Source organism: Diospyros lotus, chromosome 6 (assembly GCF_014633365.1).
Source record: "Diospyros lotus cultivar Yz01 chromosome 6, ASM1463336v1, whole genome shotgun sequence".
Classification (NCBI taxonomy): Eukaryota; Viridiplantae; Streptophyta; class Magnoliopsida; order Ericales; family Ebenaceae; genus Diospyros; species Diospyros lotus.
Genome location: NC_068343.1, coordinates 32,737,172 through 32,747,945, shown reverse-complemented (window position 1 = coordinate 32,747,945; position 10,774 = coordinate 32,737,172).

Here is a 10,774-nt window from a genome sequence, read left to right as displayed (position 1 = left end):
TTAATATTATCTTAACTAATGTTATTCTTTAACAATAACAGTTTTTAGGTTGTTTTTGTGAGAGAATATATATGGAAAAGGCATATAACTTAATAATAAAAATATTAAGATGATGAAAGGTATTTTTTAAAATAATTATTTTTAAACATAAGATAAAAGAACCAAACCTATTAAGGCTATATAATCATCTTATTGCCTCCACATCCAACCATATATGTTGTGACTTATGATAAAAGCACAAATCGTGAGAGTTTTTAAGGATCATTTAGATAATAATTGATATTTTTCAATAAATAAAATCGTTTCTTTTTAAATATTACTCATTTTCTCTTTTTATGTAGATATTTTAAATTATTTTTTATGGATTAAAAATTAAATATTATAAAAAATAAAAATCAACAAGAAAATGACTTAATAGTTTAGAAAATACAATTTTCAATTTTCATTAATATTTTGATGATTTCTTTTAAATAGTTTTCTTTTATAAAAATAAATAAATAAATAAATCTTACCATTAAGAAGTCAAAGATGCAGATAGCCACGTGCTTTGCGGGACAGCCGCCATCATCACGGACGCTAACACGTGCTACATGTTGCAGCAATAATTTTGATTTTGGATGCAGCTTAATTTATTAGATTATACTCACATTCTTAATAATTTATATCTTCTCTGTTAGCTTTTAACAAAATGATATTAATTAAACTTAAATCATGTTAAATTAAGTTTTAATCTCACTCCTAATCTCTTTTCTAATTAAAAATTATAAAAAAATAAAAATCCATCAATAGTACCCATCAGTTGCTCTCCAACTCTACTTTGTCATTTGCGCATTACTAATAAGGTGGTCATCTTTTTTTATTTTATTAATAGCCTTTGATTTGTCCGTCATCTAAAGTGTCACCACTCACTATCAATTTTTCACCGTTGTTATTCAGTCATCACTTCTTGTGAAGAATTGCAAGCACCATCACTACTTAGTCATCACTCCCCACAAAGAATCCAAACACCGTTAGGGGTGTGCATTAGTTCGGTTAGACTGAACTAATCGAACTGAACCGATCGAACTGGTCTGTTCGGTTCGATTATTAAAAGATTATTTATTGGTTCGGTTAATTTTAACAAAAAAAAATCGATTAATTTTATCGGTTCAGTTATTTCACTCGAAATAACCGAAAAAGCAGAACCCCCCCCCGAACCCCCCCGCGCCCGCCAACAAACCCACCCAGCGCGGCCCCCAAAAAACCCCAAACCCCCCCCCCCGATTAGTTCCTCTTCTTCCTTTATTTCAGTCGTGCCCCGCTGTTACATGAGAGAAATCTCCTCCTTTTCTGTCGGTCACCCCTCACCGCCATCCGCAGCTGCTGTCACCGTCACTCACTATCCCTCGGAGATGAAGACGAAGGTCGAACCACTATCCCTCAGAGACAAAGACGAAGGTCAGAGAGACGAAGAAGGAAAGGTCAGAGAGGTCGAAGAGTCGGAGACGGAGGGCTGACTGGTTGGTCCTTCGTCTTCGGCCCTTTGTCTCCATTCGAGTTACCGACGCCAACGCCACCGCCGACCTCTGCATCTAAATCCGAACTCCCAACTGAGAGGTCGCCTCACCTCGAAACCCTATGTTCCTAACGCTCACTCCAGATCTGCTGCTTGGCGTTCATCTCTGGATCGAGCAACTAACTGTTATTCTTCTTCCTCGCTGCAACCTTGAGGTTAGTTTCATCTCCAGATTTCTGCTTCTTCATCGACCATCGGTACAATCTTGAGCTACCATTTTTTCTTGTTTTTGTTTCTCTTATCATGTTCATTTAATCATATTTTGTGTCCAACTCCATGCATTCCTTCTATATGTTCGGCCATATGATAGTCAGTTTTTGGGTAGATTTTCGGTTCGATTTTTGGTTCGGTTAGTTTAAATTTAAAATCGGTTAGTTCGGTTTCGGTTGCTTCGGTTACGGTTGCTTCGGTTAATATAGCAGTTCAGTTCGGTTATTTGTTTAAGATCGGTTCGGTTCGGTTAGCTAAAATCGGACGGTTCGGTTCAGTTATAACCGAATGCACACCCCTAAGCATCGTGACTGCTTTGTCATCGCCCTCGGGCATAGTCATCTTCTCTTTCTATTGGTTGTCACTTATCCAAATCAAATCAGGTTCCTCAATCTCTAGCATCATGGCTTTTTTTATTATTATTAATTTTCTCTTTCTTTCTCTTTTTCTATATTCCTAGTTGAGAACCCATCGGTCGATAGGTTCCAACTAGAATAAATTTACCATGGCAACATGAGTTGCCTTTTCTCTTTTTATTTTTTTAATTTTGATTTTGTTATCAAATTTTAATTAATTTAACTTACGTTAATATTGATATAAATAATGGAGTTTAGGAGGGAATGTGTACAAAATATATAAAGTGAAGAATTGCAAGTACCATCGCTACTCAATCATCACTCCCCATAAAGAACCCAGGTACCATAGTTGCTCTGACATGGCCACATGAGTTGCCTTTTCTCCTTTTGGCTTTTTGAAATTTTAGTTCATTTAACTTATGCTAATATTGGTATAAATAATGGAGTTTATGGGGGAATTGGGTATCTACACAAAGTATATAAACTATAGGGATCTTTAAAATCATTTATAAACCATACGAGGTCTTCTTAAAAATGATGAAAATCATAAAAATTTTAAATATAATGTATTTATTTTTTATTTATACTCTCACGAGTCATAAAATGCATATGTTATCTTTATGAAAAAGTTAAACAACAGTGTATGATACAAGTTTTCATTCATGATAAAGAAGAATAAAAAAATAAGAAATTTTTTTATTAAGAAAAATTAAAAGAAAAGGAATTTTTGTGAAAATGAAAATAGAAGTTAAAAAGTGTGAAATCCATGGTAATATATTTGATAGGAATTGGGTGCATCTTTCTACGAACTAGTACCCATTATCACTTTTTCTAACATGTATATTTATACTCATATTTGTTGGGTAATATATTTAGTTATCGCTATATTCATTTGGTAATCCATATTGATCATATATATATATATATATATTAGAGAATTTGTTCAATTTAAATTTTAAAAAATTATATTTATTCACTTCTTATCTCAAATTCTTAATTAGAATTTAACATATAAGAAGGAAAAAAAGAACATACCAATGATGAGGACAAAATTAGCCATCAATATATTTATAAAAAAAAGGTACCAATATACTTATACATATAAGAAAGCCTAGAACTTCAAATGCTTGAATCAATCCTCTGTAAAAGAAAAAAGAATTGTGATATTGCCTCGGGACTAACTAAGAAAATCATTTTGATATGTAAATCAAACTTGGAGCAATAGAAAGGAAACAAAAGAACTTGAGATCATGATCGAGAATTATTTTGAGATTGTGGTCAAGAATAATTATTCTAGACAAATTTAAAGAGATTAAGATTATCCTTACATACTATCTTCCTAAGATTTAGAAGAAGAAATTTTTTTCAAGTTTTTTATGATTAAGATGAATTGGTAATTTGTAGAAAATAATATCAGATCATGATTGACTTTATCCCTTAATTTTAGGAGATAATCTTGATCAAAATAGGTGGCTCAATCATTATTAAAATTGGTTTAATTGGGTATGTGAAAAACATCCTTTTGGATTAAGATAAGCCCACATAAAATACTAAGATTGTAGATGGCTTGGTTTGCTAGTTGGAAGTCGAGAAGGTTTACCTAAGTGAATTGAGACTTGTTGGAAAAGCTTAAATAAATGAATTTAGAAAAATATTAAATCAGACTTACTTGGTTACACAACAAATATCGGATCAAGAAGTTGAATCATTGGTTAAACGAAGTCACGATGGATATCATGTATAAGTGCCTCACACAGAGTTTTCTTCCGGATCAACCTGTTTTTTTTTTTTTTTTTTTCTATTTTTCAAGGAGTTATACCAGAGATAGATAAATTGTCTGCCCACTTCCTCCATGAAAGAATGAAATGGTGCCATTGGCAATTATTTTTGTAACCGCACACAACGTTGTAGATCTGGATCTGGATCCAGGTTTGGAGTTGGATCTGAAACCTATAATGGGCGGATTTAACCGAGTACAACCTAGGTTTACTTCATCTCTCACCCGCACATAATGAGTTCATATACCCATATACTCTTATTTCTCTATGTGTTTCATACAGACAAATAGGCCATGCGACCAGCATACTCTTTTTTAGAGAACTCGTTGCTATACAACTGTTAGGTATATATAGCAGCTCCATTATTCAAGTAGAGTCTGTATGTTATATCCCAGAATTATTAAGTCACATTTATCCATATTTAGATCTCAATTCGATTTATCACTTTTCAATAAAATCTGTATTCACAATTATAATTCAACGAATGATTATAATTGATCGACTTATGAATACATCCAAATGTGACACTCAAAAAGATCTTTCCTTCCTCCTAAAATTTTTCCATCATAATTCAATCGTTTTTCCAGATATGCTCCATCCAACCATATCATACATGGTCTTTAGTAGCATTTTAAGATAGCTGCACCGAATCATAATTTCAAGAAACAGTTAAAGGTCAAAGAGTATTTTACAAGATCCTCGTGATCTTGAGGGTCTCATACAACTAAAAAAAGATATCCATATATTTTGTTACCCTGTTTTAGTCGAACTTTGCACACATGGAATGAAACATGTGGTACGGTATTATTCTCTTTTTCCCATGGAATCTATGTTTGTCATTGTATAAATACTGTATAGGTGATAGTTCAAATAAACTTAGTATCTAACTTGAGTCCACAACTCTATTTTTCACATATTTGTTAAACATGACTCTCTCCTAGCATTCTTAAACAGATAAGGTGAGAAATGGGACCTTCACCTTTCGGTTATTGTCTTTATAGCCTTATCTTGATGACTCATCAAGGCAATTTTATTTTAAGCTTGAGCTCTCATTTGCTCGCATTTATGATATGCTTAAAACTTCTCTTTCATTTATGCACCCCTCAGTCATAGATGTGGTTGCTTGTGTGAGAAAGCTAACCATTTGTCTGACATACCTTTAATTATTGCACAAAACAATATGCACGAAGCATTACACTTAGCACTATACATGAGGCATTGTATATATGTGTAGGCATTATAAATTTGCGTACTAAACACAATTGGCATTAAAAAAAAATAGCATGAATCATTTAATGACATAAATTGGGAAAATAATAATATTACATAACAATGTTCACAATAATACATTTAACATCTGCACATTCCCAAAGATTTAACTTGACTCTGGAATAAATCTCTTGGAATGAGTTTTGTGAACGAATCTGCTATCATTTTATATGTAAAGATATACTCTAAACACATATCTTTTTGTGCAATAATATCTCTCACAAAATTATATCTTGTGTCAATATGTTTAGTCTTCGAATGATATTTGAGATCCTTAGTAAATGCTATTGCAACTTGACCGTCGCAATTCACAATAACATAATTCAACAAGTCATTCACAACTCCCAAGTGGTTCAAAAATCTTTTCAACCAAACATCTTCTTGTATTGCAACTGATAATGCTACAAACTCGACTTCCATGGTGGACAAAGCTACACAAGTTTGTTTCTTACTACTCCAAGAAATAACTCCATTGCCAAGTAGAAAAGCAAAGCTAGAGGTAGATTTTCTTTCAACTAAATCTCCTTCCCAGTCAACATCAGTATATCCCTCAAGGTGAATATCTTTTTCTTGATAACTGAGGGAATAATCCATTATGCCATTTAGGTACCTCATTATCATTTTTACAGTTTGCCAATGGGGTTGGCCTGGGTTTGACTAATATCTACTCACCATGCCAATTGCATAATAGATATCGGGTCTTGTGCACATCATAGCGTACATAAGACTACCCACGGTATTAGAATAAGAAACTCTAGCCATATGTTCTGTTTTGTGGAGATTTAGGACACATTCTTTTAGTTAAGCCTTCGCCTTTAACAATTAGAGTATCTACAGGCTTGTAGTCTTGCATGTGAAATCGTTCAAGAATCTTTCGAATATATGGCTCTTGAGAACAAGCTAACAATTTTTTTGAACGATCTCTCTTGATCTTAATACCAAGAATGTATGTTGCTTTGCCTAAGTCCTTAATCTTGAAATTGGAGGACAACCATTCTTTAATACTCAAAATATACTCCTTATCATTCCCAAACAAAAGTATGTTATCAACATAAAGAGATAAGATTACAAACTTATCGTTAAATATTTTAACATACACACAGTGGTCTTCATCAATCATTTGAAAATCACATAAGATAATCGATTGATGAAATCTTAAATATCATTGTCTGGAAGATTGTTTTAATCCATAAATGGATCTCAAGAGTCTGCACACTTTGTGTTCTTGACCTTCTTCTATGAAACCTTTGGGTTGTTCCATATAAATTTTCTCTTTAAGTTTGCCGTTTAGAAATGTTGTTTTTACATCCATTTGATGTAATTCCAAATCTAAACTGGCCACTATTGCTAGGATAAGGTATATAGAGGCAAATCTTACAACAAGAGAAAATGTTTTCTCATAGTTAATTCCTTTCTGCTGAATATACCCCTTGGCTACTAGACGTGCTTTATATCTCTTAATGGATCTATCAGCTTTATGCTTGATTTTCAAAACCCATTTTTTTGCAATAGCCTTGCTATCCTTTAGAAAGTCAACTAATGTCCAAACTTGATTTGATTTCATTGAGTTAATTTCTTTTTCCATTTTCTTTTGCTATTTTTCTTTAACAGGTCTAGAAAGAGAATTTTGTATAGAATTAAGTTCTTCCTCATCTTATGGAGCAATTAGAAAGGCTTCACCCTCAACATCAAAATGACGTCGAGGTATATGTCCATAACTACTTTTTCTAATTTAAGGTTCACATGAAATGAATTCAGGAACTCTCATCTTACTCCCACTTGGATCAGATTCCCTACATACATTTTCATGTAAATGTACTAGACGATTTTGAGCAATGGGATTGTCCTGATCCTCAATTTCATAAAGAAACAAATTCTGATTTATTTCTCCCCTGCTAGGAAATTCATTTTTTAAGAAAAATGCATCCTGGGATTCAAACTTGGTAACACTCACTGTAATACCCCATGTTCGTATGAGGCTGCCACGTAATTTCGATAGGTTTAGAATATCGAAAAATTAATTTTATAGCAATTTTAGGTACCGAATCAACTGCAGGAAATATCTCGGAGTGAAATTGTCTAAGGAAAATTATATGGTCTCAACGAGCGTATTGAGATAGGATTTATGGTATCGAAAAAAATCGGATCTGGAACAGTTTTCGGTACAACTAAAATACAGTTGCCATTTAGGCTGTAAAACCGATTTGTTATAGGAGACTCCTGAAAAATCAACAGAACCCTAGGGGGGCTCTAGTTTTGCGTAATAAGCAACCTTTCAGGGGTGTCGAGATGAACAAAGGTCCCGAGAGGGCGCAAAGGCAAAATCGTCTATATCGAGTAAAATTTAAGTTATTGATTGTCGATTTTTGGTATTATAACGCAAATTAATTCGATGTTTAAAGGCATATTTGTAATTTAAGAAAGTTCCCAAGTAATATTGAGATGAATTATGGGTTTAAAAGTGTAATTTTTCTATTATGAGAATGTAATATATAATTATGTATATATATATAGAGAGAGGCATAGGCGCGTGGAGTTGAAGCTTTAAATGTCATGGTAGGATTTGGAGCAGCAAGCAATCGCCAGCGAGATTTGAGGAGGTGGTAGCAGGATTTGAGCAGCGGGATTTAAGGAAGATATGGCAGGTTTGAGGAGCTGGCTTCACCTATAAACAGATGGAAAATGGGGGCAAATGAAGCAAGGGAGAGAAGAGCAGAAATCGGCCATAGCAGCTTCAAGCTGCTGTGGCAGTGGCCGATCGAGAGAGAGAGAGAGGGAAAGGGAGAGGGAGAGATCGGGAGAGAGCCGGAAGCAACCAGCTCGCGGCAGCCATGGTCGCGAGCTTCCAGCAAGCTCGAGCGGCCATGGCCGAAGGGCAACGAGTAGGGCAGCAGTGAGGAAGGCAATTGCGGAGGCTAGCGACGGTGTGGCAGCGAGATGAGAGCTCGATGGAGGCTCGGGAAGCGGCTGAAGGAAGTGATCGCGGCCATGGCAGCCATGGCCGCAACCAGTTGCAGCAAGGCTGCAACCAGCCGCGGCCATCAGCGACCGTGAAGCCCTGTGTGCTGGAAGAAAAAGAATGAGGGGAAGAGAAGAAGAAGGAGAAGAAAGAAAAAGAGAAAAGAAAAAAAAAGGGGAAAATTCTTGAAAAAATCCCAAAAATAGGAAATTATGTTTCGGTAATATTTCGGAGATTTTAGCAAGGAAAATAGCTTGGGCCCGCGTTTCGGGAATATGGCTCGCATATTGAGGAAGCCGGAGGGGCTAAGTCAAGGTAAGTAAAATTTCCTAGAAAATTCTAAAAATTCCGAAATATTATTTTATGAATTGTTGTAGTGAAATATTTGAGAAAATATTTTTAGAAATATTTAATTTGGAATTATTGAGGGAAAATAGGAAGAAATAGAGAGAAAATTATAGAAAATGTCAGAAATTATGGAAAAATAAGTTTTAATATTTATTTAAATAATTATGGTAATTATGATACTTTGAGGTTGAAGTTGAAGAGACTCGTACAAATTTTGAGGTTGGCACGCAAATCGAGGTAAGGCACGAATATCGAGGTAGCCCGATAAGCTTGAGAAAGTAAGTGATGCTTCCCAATTTAAGTTAGTTTATGGAAAATACTTGGTTTGTAAGTGATTTATGTTTCTCAAAAATATTTTCATCATATTGACATGCCTTGATTTGTATCCATCACGTAGACTGCATACATGACATGATTATGAAATGCACGAATATACGTTGATATCATTGATCACTCGCATTTGAGGCCGTAGGGAGTATGAACTGGCACCGCTGCCTTATCAAGGGTGCACCCATACACCTCGGCCTCGAAAGAAGTGGCCGTAAAAATGGTGGTAGCATGAGGGGTGCAGTTGACACCTACGATGAAAGACATTGCATACACACATGACATAGCATTATGTACCCTTACTTAGATGACTCATCATCTAACTTGGGCTTTGCCCCTGGAATATTCAAATGTTCCAGGTGGAGATTGTAGCAAATACAAGGATAAATAGGCATGATAAGACACTTAGCAGAGTGCATGAAGAATGAAATGTATGTTACGTAGCCCCTGTATTAAGTTCTGCTTTTTTAGATTCTGAACGTTTTGAAAAATGTTGAAGATGTAAGAATTTATTTATGATTAATGTTAAGATATCAAGTTTCGATCATTGCTTCCGCATTTGATGTGTATACTGATTCTCTTTCGAGAAAAATGATTGGGAATGCTGGGACGGATTCGAGGAATGATGTGATTTAGGTTTAGTGTTTGAAAGAAAAATTTTATTGTCCCGGAATTGTCCCAATTTATAACGCACCCGAGAAAGCGGGGCGTTACACTCACACTTGCCTGATCATCAATAAAGACATATCCCTTTGAGTGTGTTGAGTATCTTACATATATACTATTTTTGCCTCTCGAGCCCAACTTTCCACATTTGTGAGAAGAATCATGAACATAGGCTGCACATCTCCAGGGTTTTAAATGACTTAGATCAAGTTTTCTTCCAGTCCATAACTCATATGGGGTAGAAGGTACAGATTTGGAGGATACTAAATTGAGTAGATAGGCATCTGTCAACAATTCATCACCCTAAAAAGTGATTGACAATTTTGCCCCTGCCATCATTGACCTAACAATTTCTAGAAGAGTTATATTTCTTCTTTCCGTAACACCATTTTGTTGTGGAGTATATGAAATGGTCAATTGTCTCTCAATTCCTTTTTCATCACACAACAATTTAAATTATTCATACAAATACTCGTGACCTCTATCGGTTCTTAATGCTTTAACTTTTCTGTCTAATTGATTTTTAACTAAGTTCAAATATTTTTTGAAGCATTCTAAAGCTTCAAACTTATGAGAAATCAAATAGACAAAGCCAAAACGAGTATAGTCATTAGTGAAAGTGATGAAATAAACACCTATATTCCTGGCCCTGAAATTCATTGGCCCACATATGTCAGAGTGAATTAATTGCAATGGATTTTTAGCTCTAATCATTTTACCAAATGGTTTCCTTACCATTTTCCTTACCAGACAACTTTCACAAGTTGGTAGATTCCCTTTTGAATTTTGGCCCAATAAGTCTTCTTTTGCTAATCTATCCAATCTATGTTATCCTATATGGCCTAATCTCGCATGCCATATATTCTCTTCTTCATGCGAATTTCTAGAAGAAGTAATGAGGGAAAAACTAATACTTTGTAATTTACAACATGAAACATAATATACATCAAGTACAATTAAACCATTTTGTAAATTACCATAACCATAATATATTGAATTTAAAAATAGTTCAACCATCGTGTCATGGAAATACATAGCAAAGTCACAACTAAGAAGAACAGGTACAGAAACAAGATTTTGTTGAATTTCTGGTGTAAACAATACATCATATAAATACAAGGTTTGACCATCACGCATTAACAACTTGCAGGTTCTAATACCTTTAATTTTAACTCTTGTATTGTTTTTCACATAGATCCACTTAGTTCCACATGGTATTCGACGATATTTCATGAAGGAACTTCTGTCTCTCGTTACATGGTCTGTGGCTCCTGAATCAACAGTCCACTAAAAATTAGATTCAGTC